The 14852-nt window shown below is 41.0% G+C and overlaps 1 protein-coding gene across 2 annotated transcripts in view; it reads right to left on the bottom strand.

Annotated features, from left to right (window-relative positions):
- The window catches only part of PPARGC1A (PPARG coactivator 1 alpha), a 71190-nt gene that overhangs the window by 41464 nt on the left and 14874 nt on the right, over nt 1–14852 (bottom strand). The window lies entirely within an intron of this gene.

A 14852-nucleotide genomic window follows, 5' to 3' on the forward strand; every position in this document is an offset into this window, starting at 1 on the left:
CATTATGGCACACTGGAAGCACCTGCTAAACGTCCACAGGCTGAAGGAGATGGCAACACTGGCAGCATCCATTTTCCCCCTCCCTGCTTCAGGGTATAACAATATTAAAATTTAAAAAAAAAAAAAAAAAAAATTTCATCATCATCATCATCATCATCATCATCATCATCATCATGTTGCTTATTTCTCAGAAAGTTCTTATGTGTAATCTTGGTAAATGAACTCAGATTGCTTTCTCTCTGCAAGATGCTGTCCTGACACTGTAAAAACTTCTGTCTAGTACTTGGTATTAAAGCATCACAATTCAAAACCACAGTACAGGCCCCCTGCAAACAGGCTTTTCTTTAAGATCATGACTTTGGATCACTGGAAGTAATGCTGCCATAGCTCCTGTGAGGTGGACTACTTTTTCAAGTGAAAGATCTAACCTGTCTGCTCTAAGCTAAACATGTCAGTTTAAAAAAGCCTACTGAATATTCTTCTACCACAAAGTAATTTTTCTTACTTGTTCTAATGAGTTGTTGCAGTTCAGAAGTTTCCATTACAGCCTGGAAGTTAAGTATAATAAACTGTAGAGCGACTAATTGACAGTCATCTCACAAACTTGAGGATCTAGCTAGCAACCCATGCTTTACATCCTTTGACCAAAATTCATGCACATTTTGCAAGCCATTGCAATTTGATTTGTGTAAACTGTATCCTTCCCCTCTATCATAGTCATCTTCGATTCTGGAGAAAAGATAAAACAAAAAAAACAATCTGCAAGCAAGCTATTGTGCTATCGACTGTATTAAGCGGACCAATGATAAGATGCTGTGCTGGATTCATTTCACCAGTGGTAGACCAAATATCAAAAATTTATAGTAAGTGAAACCACAGAATCTTTGCAAATGCAGTTAATTTGACTCAGTATCAAAAGGTCACTCTATTCAATTTATACTTGATCCTGAGCACAAAATTGAGAAAAGACTTGAAAACAAATCGTCATCAGTTTGGACCTCAACATTTGCTGACTATATAGACTAATTTGCTGATTACTAAATAAATACTCTACTCATGTTTTTTATGGGTTAGCTCACCAGGGGGGGTTTTTAACTTCCAGCGGACTTGACGCTGTAAAGGAACTCCATGTCTGTAATACCGAGACACACCATGGACTTACTATTGTGCTGCCTTGTCCAGGGCTAGCAAAGGCCACCTGGTCTTCAGGGTGGGGAACTGCAGCGGGAGAAGATCTGGCATGTCTTGTCCAGCCCACAATGGGCTAGGTTTGGGCTGAGCTCCACAGTGAAGCACAAAACTCTCTCTGTGTTTCTGGTGGGTAAAACCAAGAGCAGGGAAAGCGCAGAAGTGCAAAGGAAAGAAAGCACCTGATGAAGAGCCACAATAAAAAGAAAAGCTGCAAGTTTTTCTTCACTGTTCAAGAATGAAGCCAGAGAAGCTAGGGTCGAGGCGAAGTTTCCTGTCTGCCAGAACTGCTGGGGAGGCACAGGTGAGCAGAGGAGGGAGTGAGCTGGGGAAGAGGATGCAGGACAGGTAGCCCATCCTGCATGAGCAGCTCAGTGCCCAGGGTGCGAGAGGTTAGGCAGGCTGCCTCTGAGCTCACCACACAGGAGCTTTGCCACTTGGAGCAGCAAATGGCTCCTCTTACCCATCCTCCTTTTCTACACAGAGACAGTCGCTCATGCGACTGGTCCTGAGCAACAACTCAGACAGGGATTTATTATTATTATTATTATTATTATTATTATTATGCACCTAAATAAGATACAGGAGGGTAGAGAGTAAAAGATCCTGGGGACCCTGTCTGGACAAGGTCTAAAATGGAGTGGGTACTGTAGAAAGAAGGATGAAGGGAAAGGCAGGGTACAGCATAAGGTAGAGAAGACATTTGGGACTCTCCTGTTGCAGAGCTTTCAACAACAACGTCAGCAGTATTTCAGTCCAAATAGTCAAGCACTGCTTGCTCAGATTTATTTATTTACTTGATTTATGGTCCATGCCCACACTAATCTCTCTATGCACTGACATAAGATTTTTCAACATTCATACACCTTTGTAAGGCTGCATAGAACATCCTGGAGGAAAAAAAAAAGCTACATATATTTTTTGCAGTGATGATTTCACACGTGTAATTGATGTAAAAACTTATTTGTCCTCTTTATCATGACAAATATCTCTAAAAACTGCACTTCAGTGACAGTATGGACTCTTCCTTTGCCAACAAGAAGCATTATCTTGTCACTTTTGTTCATTCTCTATTTCAGTGTTGCATTTCCTTTAGTTTTAATTATATTGGATATGTCAGGATGTCTATAATCATCCCTACTTCTATCTTGAGATTTACGACTCTAAAGAAATACAAATTTAAAGGTAAAATATACACAATATAGCAGAGAAGAGTTTACATAGATTTTTAAATTTCATTAATTTACAGGGAGACTGTTTTTGTACAAATGAAACACACGCTCAAAAATTCCTTTTTAAGCTACAAAATAAGACACTTCTATTTGGTGCTTTTACTGTTAGAAAATTGGAATTTAATTTGACCAGGAAATTAGCATTTGTAAAGTATCAACTTCATTAAATGCTTTTTATGATGTTTTAATTTCTCAGCATGTACAGCTTCATCAAGCCTAACACATGCCCATTGAACAGGTATTACAAACACAAGTCATGTCTCACAGGAATACAAGCACTGGTTTTCCTTACAGCTGAAGCATGAGTGGATCAGTACATCATTAATACATCTGGACTTCTCATCATTTTTTATTGTAATTTAACTGGATAGCAGCTATCTGGTTTGAGTTGGTTAAAAGAGTTTACTCAGAAATAACACAAAATACAACACAAAAAACTCGTTTACAAGACTAAAGATGCATTTCCTCTGTATATTTTACCTGTGCAGCTGTGCATTATTTTTAGGTGGCACAGCAACGTCCTTCAGTGTCCTCCTTGTTTGTATGTACTAGCAGGCATGCTGACTAACACACATACCATTTAGAGAGGTGGTTTAGATAGATAAAATAAACCTCAGGTACCTGTACTCTGAGTGTCCTAGGCTGAAAGCAATAAAGGCTCCCTTGTAATGAACCACCAAATGAGAACGTGGAGATTCCACAGTAAGGAATGCCACAGTAGGTATAAGGTTTAACAGCAGAGATCCCAGGTGAATTTTGCCAGGCTTTTCAGAACGCCTTCACAGTCCCATGGAAACAAAATGAAAGCCTCTCCCAGCAGGCAAGTAAGTCCTTCCCTCAAAAGGCAGTGATTGAACAGTGCAACCTGGTAAACCCCTATAACCACCAAGAATACTCTTCAGGAGGAGGAGATATGTCTGAATTTTCCACTGGTTAAACACTTAGCTATGTACATGTCTGATCATATCCTCAGTTACATATCTCCTTGATTTGTCATTCAGTGCTAAGAGTTTACTGTTCTTTTAATCCAATTTTGTGCATGCAAATAGAATTGTAAAGTAGAGGTGGTGATTTTAAAACAGGAAAAAAAAATAAAATCACAGAAGAGCTCTCTGTTGCAACCTCCTCTAGGGCATGCCCGCTGTTGGCTTGTTTCTAGGTTTCCTGGAATCCACTAGTCTTCACAGATAATATTAATAAAATGGAGTTGACAATAAAATGTAAAACTAATTTGCTAGTTTACATTACCATGTCCATTTCCCCTCAACCAGTCTGGCGGAGTTACATAGTGCATGCATACTGTGATACACACTACTATTCTCACTGCAGTTGCCTCTCCTCTATTTACTCCTTAGTCAAGACTGAATTTATCGCTCATTCTCTGCTAGTCTTTTAGAAGTCTGCATGTTCCTGATCATGAGCCCTCCATCTGTGTGATGTAAAAGACTGCACTTTTTTTAGTGAGACACTCATGTTAACCAGACCCTTTTTCACCAGAAATCGCAAAAATCAAACTATCAAACAGATTTTTTCTTTATCCTCTTAAAAACTGACACAGAACAGGCAGTCAAGTCCAGATGTACTTACCAATGCGCTAAATGACATTATTAATTAGGCCGTAAGTTCATTTAGACAGAGACTGTATTTTTGTTATGTGTTCACACAACCCCTTTCACAACCTTGTCCTGTTTTACCATTGGGCTTTGAGATGCTGCCACAGCACCTACAATAAATAATTTGGGGTACTTCTATTTAATCCTGCTGGTTACCAAAAGAAAAAAAAAACTTAGACCCAGATGTTCAGCTGCAGTAAATTAGAGCCTCTCCCCAGGTTTTAACAGAGCTATGCAGATTTACATTGGCTAGGGACCTGGTCCTCTGCTCTTTGCGTATGTTGATGCTTAAGCTGAGAACAGCAGCTCATACATAGTGTGTCTGTACCACCCTGTCCCAGGACTAACAGCAGCCCAGCCACAAGCCAGCAAGGGATAATTCTTCCTCCTTACCAAGTTAGTTTTGCAGCTGAGCTCTACATTGCTATGACTAAGACACTGAGTTTAAAAGTGGCTTGGGCTCATCTTGCCTACAATGTGGTACACGTGCTTGCATTCCCTACTGGAAATACACTGATATTATTTGTTCAAGTAAGTGCATTTTCAGTTTAAAAGTTATCCCCGCTGAAGTTAACACAAGTTATAATTTGAGTCTGTGTAGTTGCTAGATGCACAGCCAAAACCCCATGGGATAACCCCAAGAACATAAGAAAGTTGAAACTATTTGAATATTAAACCAGAGATAGGACCCTGCAGATCACTGGGTTCAACACAGACTACATTTTCCTGCCTAAGATAGCCTTGCTTTGTACTGAGGTATTTTTCCCTGCTCTTTCAGCATCCAAATTAGGGAGAAGAAAGAGGGGAAGGGAGCTATAGATTGGAAAGAGCCCAACATGAGAGTGTCCAAGCCTTGCTCAGCTGGCTGAGAGGAGCGGGTGGGACTATTCATGTTTAGGAAGCAATAAAATCCTGTTTTGTAAACCTACATGAGGATTGCACACAACACCAGGGGAGGGGAAAGGTGGGGACACAGGAAAAGAAAGGAGGGAGACAAGAAAGTAAACATGGTTGCGCTTGATTCCCCTACTTGAGGGAGTAGGGGAAAGGACACCCAACCACAGAGTATTCCAAGTAAAAAAGAGCTAACTACCTGTAAGTGAGCAATATTGCAAAGTCTTATCTACCTGAAGCACCAAAACACCAGAGTGCAATGAGCATCACAGTGTTTTACAACTGCATCTGGTCTTGCTCCATTTTGATGGCAAATGTGCTGTAAATCCGAGTGCTGGTGGCACAGAGAGCACAATGCCAACTCCAGCTTGGCTTCTCTTGGATTAGAGCAGCACAAACCAAGCATCACCTGGCAAAACCAATGAAGTTAAACAAGGACAGATTAAGTGTAAGTGAGAAGGAAATCAGGCCCTTTATGTCTGCTCTTCCTTCCCTGAGAAAAATGAAATACATTGCTTTCTCCTCAGACGCATCAATAGCAACAGCTTAAACTGCCCTGATCAGGTTTCACCATTGGCAATGCGGAAATGTTTATTTTCATTAGGCTGAGTCTATAAAATCTTCCTTTCATTCCTGCACTTCTGCCACTTCCAAACACCAAAGCCTGACAATTTAGTCTCTGACAAGCAAGCTTAATACTGAGACATTTGAAAAAAAAAAAAAAATCCATACAAAGAAAGCTCTTAAGACAAGATAGGCTGAGCGTTTGCACTACAAATGGTTTGTTTCAGCTATCTCTTTGCCTCCTGTAAGACGGAAATCAGACAGCTTACTGGCTTAGCTTGTTAGGCCAGGTTAAAGGGATGCAACACTGAAAGGCTCTTACAGAAGCTTACCCTTGGACTAAAAATAGCAGGCACTAGAGAATTATCTTAAATACTACCAAACTTGTTCTGCACTGTGAATGCAGATAACTGTAATATGTTTCCATTTTTGGTAGTTTTAGAGCTTTTTTAAGTTATGCTCACTTTAGCTGACTATTTAATTAGTTTCTGATTCTATTTGCCACTTTTTCTCTCAGAGATATAGCCTGAGGGGTACTTTGCCTAGGAATCCTTTGTATTTAGCAGTGTTGCTATTGTTAACATCTAATGAGCTGTTGGATTTGCCAAACATTCAGTATAGGTACAAACGTTTCTTTGAAATATAAATGTTTGACACATAGCAAATAGCAAATCAAAAGATACTCTAACGCAGCATCCTCACTCTCTCATTGCATGTCTCATCAAAAGAGAATAAAAATAAAAAATCTCCTTTATTACATTTAATTCTGAAATTCAAAAATACGTATTTGAGTGAGACAATTTTAGCTCCTTGTCTGTGACTTTAGAAAAAAAACTGAATGATTTTTAGTACCATAAGAAGACTTGAGCATATAACTAAAGCTCCACGGTCTGACACAGATCCCTGCCAGCTGAACTGTGGAGCTAGCAGTGTTTTCTTTGGAGTAAAACTGCAAGACCCTACAATCTTTAATGAAGTCACCTCATCTTTAAAACACATAAATTGAGATTTTGGTGGGTTTTTTAGGCTACCAGTAGTTAAGCTCTTTTAAGCAGGACACCTGTACATCTGCTCCTCACTGAAAACCATGACAAGATAACGAAAAAAAGAAACTCTAAAGCAAAGCACAAATGTGCTCTGCCCTTACATACATTTCACTCACACTACAGCCGGTCTGAAAGGCATCAGCACAGAAACCAGCCATGTGGTGTAACACCCCTGCTGCTGTTGTTGCCTCAACTTCGCACTTCTGCAGATAACACCACTGTGGGTACTCACTGTACAAGCTCAGATCAGAACATCACAGGATTCAAGCTGCAAGGGCCTCTGCACACTGATTCCTGCCCACTGCCCTCCACATGATGCCCCTGGTACTACTTCAGTCTTGACATCCAGATGATTGCCATAACAAGAGCACCAAATGGAAACTGATTCTGACACACATTTTAGTATGTTTCCAATACTTCTTCCTTCCCTGTAACTCTTTAGTATGAGTAATTTTTAACATAATTTAAAAATCTCACCTTGAAGGAGGGCAACTTCTAGACAGAAACATTGCGCAAGGTCAAGCTAAAAGCCATCCATGCAGCTGAACAGATCTTCTCTCACTGGGCAGACATGACATCCAACTGCCTTGGAGCTGGTAGAGCCTGTCCCCCTAGACACGTCTTTTCTGAGTGAAGAATTTTTTTACTCTTAAATAGTGGTGGAATTCACCACTCACCAGATATACATACACCCTGTGTCTTTATAAGCTCACACACAGTAGCATACCCAGCCACATGTCTTGCAATTGCCATTAAAACTCTCCATATGTCTTCATTTGGGAAGGAAGTTCTCTTTTTGAGTCAAGAGTTAAGTTCACAGCCTCTCTATCAAATAAACAAAATGTCTGTTGTCACCTGGGTGCTGAGCAAGTCCTGTCTTTGTAAGTACGCACTCAGTGATTTTAGATATCTATCTCTCAGCCCTTTCCTTCTGCTGCCATGCAGCAAAAATCATGTTTCATCTTCATTATGATGATTAAAAGTACTATCCATCTCCTGCAACTTGAATTTTTAAGTAATATTCTAGAACTACCTAGGAAACACCCCTATTACACTGCATGATCTCCAGTCACATCTCAAGGGAAAGTATCTGCAGAAAGTACTCACAGTTCAAACAGACAAGATCAAGAAAGAAGGATTATAATCCTCACTTTATAGAAGGGGATTTGATGCTCACAAATTAGTTAACTTCTCCAGGCCAGAGTGCCTGTAGGCCACAATCATGGTGGGAGGGCAGAGCAACACCACCACTCCCTTCCAAGCAGGGGACATTTCAGCAACACCAGCAGCGCACTCACTCCCCATCCCCTAACTACTTTAACCTGAACTTCTCTAGTTGCCAGAAAAAGACTGAAAAAACAGTCATCAAGAGTGTTGGAGTCACAGCCCACAGCTAAGAAGAAGCTCATATTGTGCATTCATGAAACTTGTTGATTTTGCCTTTTTTGGTACAGAAAATGTCACCATAGTATTTACTCACTTAATACTTGTGGAGGCCTAGGGGCTTATCCCCAAGGTAGCTATGCCTCAACCCTGAAGGGACCAAGGAAAATGGGGAAATATACCCTTTTAAGTCATGGTGAGGAAAACCTCCCTTCCATGGGCCTTTGCAGCCACACGTTAATCTTTCTTGGGTTTCACTGTTTCATTGGTTTGTTAAGTTTATGTCACCCTGTTCAGCCTCGTTCACCATATATACACACCTCACAGAATGTTCTTCCTTCCCTTGGACCCCACTGGGCTATTTTTGCCACAGCACCACACCTCTGTGATCCTATTAGTGTCCCTGGTTTTTGGCCACTCCTCTGCACCATTTTTCCCCATCCCTATTGGACCCTGACCCTCAAGGACCACCTCTTTATCTGGTATATAACCCTAGATCCTTGGCCTCATTTTTGGCTCTTGTCCCTGGAACACATTTGAGGCTGTACCCACGATGCATGCACTGACAATAAACAGCACTGGGATTTCCTCGCCGTCATCATCAGCCCTTTATTAGCAGAGTGCTCCGGGCCCGAGGTGCAGGTTGCTCTCAGGGACACACTGTGGCACAATGCTACAAATACCAGCATTCCAGAATGGCATTTTCCAGAGCAAGTTGGAACAGAGAGAGTAGTGAACAGATACACAAAACAAGGATGGTGTGTAAGACAGAACTCCGTTATTAGAAAGACAAAAGTATCTCTATGATGTAGTGGATGGTAGGGAGGACATTAAGGCTACAGTAAAAGAGACAAGTTTGGACTGCTGGAAAGGAACACAGTCGTGACTTAGTTCAGAAATTATCATGGAGACTATCCATTTTAACATTGAAAGCCCAGCCAATGCTCCAAAACACAGGAGGAAGAGGCCATAATAGAACAGCAACTCAGTAAGTGTCTTGGAAAAACAAAGTTTCCACACAAAACATATTGTTTGAGTGGGGCCTTCTCTTTGCCTAACCTAATGTGGGAATATAAAAAACAGAAAACATCCAAAGTCTGTAAGGTAAGTCTTTACCTGTACAGATAATTACACAGACTTGTTTGTCCCAAGGAAAGATATGAAGGAGAAAGTGAACTGAGGGTTCAGCAGAGCTTTCATCTTGGAAGATTCTGAAATTATTATAAAGCTAAGTAGGAAAATATTTTACTTCAGACTTTGGATGGCCCTTGAAATCAAAAATAATCACAAAAGCAATCCCTGTTGATCCCCGTCAGGCTGCCATGATGGCAGCTGTACTGAATAAGGGTCCCAAGGAGCAGAGAGGAGGGCAGAGAGCATGGGGTGTCTGCCATGTGTGACCACTTGCCAAACAGAAAAAGAAAGAAAGAAAAAAGCTGTTGTGTTACTGCCTTGTTTTTTTACTGTATACTCTCTCCATTCTTTTCTCTGCTAGTGAAGAGATTACACTTTCTTGCTATAGTATTAGCTCAAGATCAGGGATCTACTTTAGAGCCAAAGTGACAGCCTGGAATGTGGCATTCGTTTGCAGACTTTCATATGTAAGAATGTGTCATCTACCACAGCCTGCAAAAGGTCATCACGAAGTCCATAGAAAGTCAAACAGCAGTGACGAAGGAAGAAAGTGTCTTTGGCACAGTATCAGGAATAAAATGCCTTTCTCAAAGGCATTTGTGGGATATCAGGCAGAGTGAATTGGAATTAGGATGAGGAATTGTGCCATTAACACCAGCAACAGATTAAGCACTGATGATTTTCCTTGTGTATAAGGTGGAAGAAGACAAGTTAGATATTGTGTGTTTATTGAAGCAAGAAGGTTAAAGATAAGATATAATCTAACCAAATCATGGAATGCAATATGGGAAGATAGTCAAGAGTTACCGAGTCTGAATCAGTGGGTTTGTCTAATATCCCTAGGTACAATTACCCCTGATGCAAAACAATAACTGGATTTCAGAGAAGGAGAAAACCAGGTGAAGTGGCCCTGATCCTTCATTAGTTGAGTAGCTTTAAAAACCAGGAAGGACACCTGCACATATCCAAAGCACTCAAGAAACAGAAGTCATCTCCAGGAATTCTGGAGTGTACGAACTGGGCACCAGGAATTGCATTTTCTTTGCACAGAAACAATTCAGATGGATTCAAACATTGAAATATTTTCTAGGTTTCCATTCCAAGTCTATGAGCATTTTCACTCCTTTGCTATTGAAAAAATGGCACATTATACTACAGTACTGTCTGTGTGAAATGCCAAAGTTTGTAATTAAATCTGTTTTTCTTTTTTGAGGTCAGTCACACTCAACTCTTAAGAGCTGACTCTCTAGGGTCAACAGTGATGAAGACAAATGTGGACTATTCCAAATCCATACAACTCTGATTTTCACAAAGGTTTTGATTTTTTTTACTTATTTACTTTTTTATTTGGAATACACCAGCTTTGTTGAGGGGGATTCTAAAGAAATAACAGCAGATTATGACCCTGAATTACTAGATAATATAATGGAGTTCTGCACAATACATTTGAGAGATGTCTTTATAAGAGTTCTTTTAAAGACAGATCTTGGGGAGGAATTGGGAAAACCTAGCCACTCTGTTGAAAGGGATAGAAGGGCAATGAATTCTACTGTAGGATCTCTTCTTTTGCTGACTCAGTGAAGACACATTTGTCATTCAAAGACAAATTAGAAAAGGGCATGGATCGTGCTACATAGATGCTTCGTCTCAGTTATCAGCCATGTACAGGCAGCTTCCAACACATCTACCTCCAAGTGCATCTGAAAAAAAAAGCAATCTCTTCTGGTGGATGTGGACAGAACGCCTTTGTCAAAATTTGAGTTTGAGCAAATACAGCAAAGCGGTTTAGCACAGGGAGGATTTGTCCCTGCAGAAATTGACACAAATTCCTTTAGGACAGGGGCAGCCACCCCAACCACATAGCTAGGATTGCCAGCAGATAGAATTAGGGAAACTGGAAGGTAACACTGTGGCCTAATGTAAACTCCTAAATCTGCTGTAAACAGAGTAGTAACATTGGCACACAATAAAACTGGTATCTGCCACTGCACTCCCAGAAGCAGGTGTAGGGAAGGACAAGACACATGAGTGGATTTTTGTCATCTCTGTGAATTTGGTTTGAGGAAAAATCCACACGGACAAAAACTGTGGCAAATTGGTAGCATTCTACTGATGGAGGGTAGCTGGAGTGATGATGCAGGAGAGAATAATGGGAGATCAAGTGGAAGGGTCCAGTTTGAAGTTCCTGCTATGCACAAGTGTAACTTGGAGTAGCAGTCTTCTCCTGGATATTTCAAGCTGGAAAGACCAATACCCACAAAAGCAATTTATTAGGAAGTTTCTGACATGCATATCTTTAAGAACATAGACCCATCATTTTCAAAGACATGGTTTAGGAAATAGCAACTATTACAGCCTTAAGTTTAGGGGCACGTCTTTCCTTCTTTAGCTTTGGGTTTAAAAATCAAAATTTCACAAGTCTAATCTTGTGAGAGATCCTGAAAGAGAAAAACCTCTGCACATCATGGGGCTGCCCATAACAAGCCCTCTTGGGTCCAGATGGAGTCCACAGAGAAGCAGCTCAAGTACATCTGGACAGTGTTTGCAGAGCTGCACATGCCAGGAGCAGTTCTGTAAAGTGATGCTGATGGTCCAGCAGAGAATTAGCCCCCCGTGGTCTATTGGCTCTGACCATACTGGACTTGAACTGACCCTGTGGAGACTCCAATTGCAGTGGAGTATAGATTCCTGAAAATCATTTGTGTCTGTACAGGACATAGCTAAATAGTCTTTCCCAGCACAGATCTGAAAACACAATACAGAGATGCTAATTAACTCTGCAGGAACTTCTTTGATACATTACGGTCATCTTTAGCCAGAGCTCATAGCCCACTAGGATCCCAACTCACTCTTCCAGATCTACCCCAGTATCCCTTCAGCACTTTCTCTGTGTCCCTGTGTTCCTCTGAGACAGAAATTTGCTCTCTCTCAGAAGAGAGCCTGGGAAGAACATCAGTATTGAATGAAAGCTAATAAATTCCTCCACAGCAGCTATGCAGAGGCATATGTATGGCCTTGCAAGAACTTGCCCTGATCTGGCTGAAGAGCACTGTATCTAAGCTAACACACCTTCTCTGACTAGTTACAAAGGAACCAGAGCATCTTCCAAATTATAGCATTTCTAAGCTTCCTAGTCTTCTGTGGGTTTTTGTCCAGTTGAGTTTTTAATTTTTTTTTTTAAATTTAATTTTCTTCTTCATCTCAGGTTTGGAGATAAGTAAGTCTCCATGTGGGGATATACTACTTAAGGAAGCTTCTCCTCGGGCTTAGTAGTCCCACATCACATTGACACAACTGCAGCTCTGACTTGTATTGTTTCCCAGACTGGGCAAGCTCAGCATGCTGTAACTGCCTCCAGCTGCCTGGGAGGAAGAGGAGTCTGGTTAAAGAGCAGTGCTCACAGGCCTCTGAAGGAAAAATAAGTTGAGTTTACCTTCACTTGCAAACCCCAAGGATTAGCTCTTTTATTCTTTCACTACCTTTGCTCCTTCCAAGGACTTCAAACTGCACACCATAAAACTAGGATGGGCTAGTCACTAGTATATACAGACTCACCCCCTACCACAGGGTTTTTAGGCATTATCAAAAACAAGTAAATAAAGACAGTGTTTAATAACTGAAGGCGGAAGAAAAAAAAAATTATGGCCCAGCATCACAGCCAAAGATCTTCATATAGCAACTACTAAAAGGCCACATGAAAGTACTAAAATTAACCTTAATTCATGGGATGAGATTTTCAGGAGGGTTAGGTATCCAGTGACAATGTTTAAAAAGTAAATGCACAAAGAAGTAATATGCCTCCAGAGCTATAACAAAAAGATTGCACAGAAAGTTATGCATTATGGATGATTTAGCAATATCATAGATAGCAAAGGCTCCAGCAAAGAGAGTGAAATCATCCCTATCTTTCCATTTGTTGGCAGAATTTTACCAAGAGCTCCTGGGAGCTCTTGGGGGCTCCTCCATGGCTCAACAGACAAATTAACTCATCAAAGGGAAGGTAGGGATGATTAACTAACAAGAGCCCCCTCCAGCCCATCACTGGTACATGGTTATTTCACCCAGATGGTGTTCACCTACCTGAAACTGGTAATGACAGTCTCAGCTCGGATCTACAGAAAAACATAGATAATAAGGTGCCGCAAGAGTGACACGATAGGAGTTATTGGTCTGTGATGCTCCAGACTGCGCCAGAGGCAGCAGAGCTGTTTTGTAATGTTAGCCTCTGTTTTGCAACATTATCCTCTCCACCCGAGAGATTTCCTGCTGCAAATGGGAGACTTGGTCTACGGAGAAGCATTTGACTTGACCCTTCCTGTAGGAGAGTGGGATCAACAGCAAAGAAAATGACGAGACACGGCAACACTCCCATCACACACAAGGAGAAGCACTTTGACACACTCTTTCACTGGAAATGGATGAATGTTTCTGCAGTGTTAAGGAAAAAAATCCACAAGGTTTTTTGGCTTTTTCCCAGATGCAATTGATGTGACAGTTGCCAATGTTTTGCCTGATGTCTTCATACTTATGTGAAGAGTGATTGTTGGGCTTTTAAGGACAGTCAATACAGCCAAGAAAATCCACACCAGTCCTGGTGAGAGAAAAAACAGCAACGCAAACACAAAACCAGAAGAAGAATTTCAAAAATGCATGTTTCCCCAGACAAGTAAAAATAAAAGCCTACTGCTCCTTTGTGTATGCCTGGAGGGTCAAATGCCTAACAGAGCACATCCAACCAGAGGTCAGGACAAACAAAACTTATGTTTTGTTTAAGAAAATAATTTCATATGCATCCATTTTAACCGGACAACTTTACAGTTTCACTAGTCCAACAAGAAGCCCATGAAAATGGGCAAGCTCAGTACCAGTGGAAGCTAAGATCAGCCCAAGAAGTAGGTTTCCTTATATGAAAATTTGTCATGAAAACCAAGGCCAGATTGCAAACCCTTGACTGCAACCCATCTTCTTCTGAAAACTCGGACTTGGCAACAATAGCCTTCTAGCTATATACAAGCATGTCTCAAAGAAACTCCATAGTTACTTAGGACTATGGGCTAAGATTTTCCAAATGGGATCAGAAACTCGTTACCAGTACAAAATAAAGTAATTTCAAAGAGGGAAGAAGCAGCAGCAGAGGAACACAGAAATATTTCCTCAACTTCTTGTTCCATGTAGTCCTTCCTGAACAGGCTGCATTGGGCCAAATGGCCTCCTGAGATCCCTTCCTACTTCAACCACTCCACGATTCTGCAAAGCCCTCCCCTGCTCCAAGTTCATTCTTCATCCTTTACCACCCACACTGTTACCTGCACTACCTGGCTGCCTACACTTCACCCAGAAGCCCTCTTAAAGTAGGTACCAATAGGCCAAAGATCCTGTTCACTCAGTCTCAACACACAGGGCCTGGCAGAATGGAGAACATTACTGCTACATCTACCTAGCCAAGTAATACATATTTACAAGCAAAAAAAACCCCAACCAATCCCTAATACTAGAAGAGTTCTAAAACTCTCCTAATACCTGCTTTTCACTTCTGGTCACTGACTGCTCTGAGGAAATATGCAAGCCTGCAGCATTCTCACCAAAGTAAAAATTCCAGTGAGATGTCTCACTTCCATAACACTTAATACCTAAGGTCTCTGATGCACTTCCTGAGTCATTATGTCACTGCTTATACAGCAACATGGGAGAAGAAAAACTTGATGTTTTGCAAAGGTTTTGGAGTACTTTCAGAACAAATTTTTTGTCCTCCAGGAAAAAATACCATTCCAGAAGCAAACTCCTATTGTCTCTTTTGG

This window comes from Zosterops lateralis (genome assembly GCF_965231275.1).
Source record: "Zosterops lateralis genome assembly, chromosome: 5".
NCBI classification, from domain to species: Eukaryota; Metazoa; Chordata; class Aves; order Passeriformes; family Zosteropidae; genus Zosterops; species Zosterops lateralis.